Source organism: Notothenia coriiceps, unplaced genomic scaffold (assembly GCF_000735185.1).
Source record: "Notothenia coriiceps isolate Sejong01 unplaced genomic scaffold, NC01 NC01_scaffold00036842, whole genome shotgun sequence".
NCBI lineage: Eukaryota > Metazoa > Chordata > Actinopteri > Perciformes > Nototheniidae > Notothenia > Notothenia coriiceps.
The window spans coordinates 1-717 of NW_011369543.1; positions in this window are offsets into that span (position 1 = coordinate 1).

Below are 717 nucleotides of genomic sequence, written 5' to 3' on the forward strand. Positions count from 1 at the left end.
CCCGGTAAAAAGTTTTACCCGGGGTACGTAAAAAAGGGGTCCCGGACGGGTTTAAAACTAAAAAAGGGTTTCCCAAAAAAGTACGGGAACCCCGTTTAAAAAGGGTACCGGTAAAAACCGTACGGGGTTAGTAACCCTAAAACCGGGTTTACGTACCCGGGTAACAAAACCCCCCCCGGGTTTAAATTTAACCCCCCCCCCCCCCGGTGGGGTTAAAAGGGGTTTCCGGGGAAAACCCCCCCCGTTTTTTAACGGGGGGGGCCCTAAAAAAAACGGGGTTTTACCCTAAAACCCCGAACGGGGGTAAAAAAAATTTTTACGGGGGGGTCCCCCTAAAGGGGGAAAAAACCCCCCCCGTTTGGGGGTCCCCCCCCCGTTTAAGGGGGGTTAGGGTTACCCCCGTAAAAATTTACCCCCCCCCCCCGGGAAACCGTAAAGGGGTCCCCCCCCCCTAAACCCCCCCCCCGAAAAGTTTTTTTCGGGGTAAAAAAAAAAACCCCCTAGTTAAGGGGTTTTACCCCCCCCTAAAACCGGGGGGACCCCTTTAAAACGTTTGGGGGGAAAACGGTTTTCGGAAAAAAACCCGGGGCCCGTTTTTTTAAAAAAACGTTTCCCCGTAAAGGGGCCGGGTTACCCAAGTTTTTCCGGGAACTTAAAACCTTCGGGTTAACTAAATGGTAAACTTCGGCCTTAATACCGTAAACGGTATTACCGGAA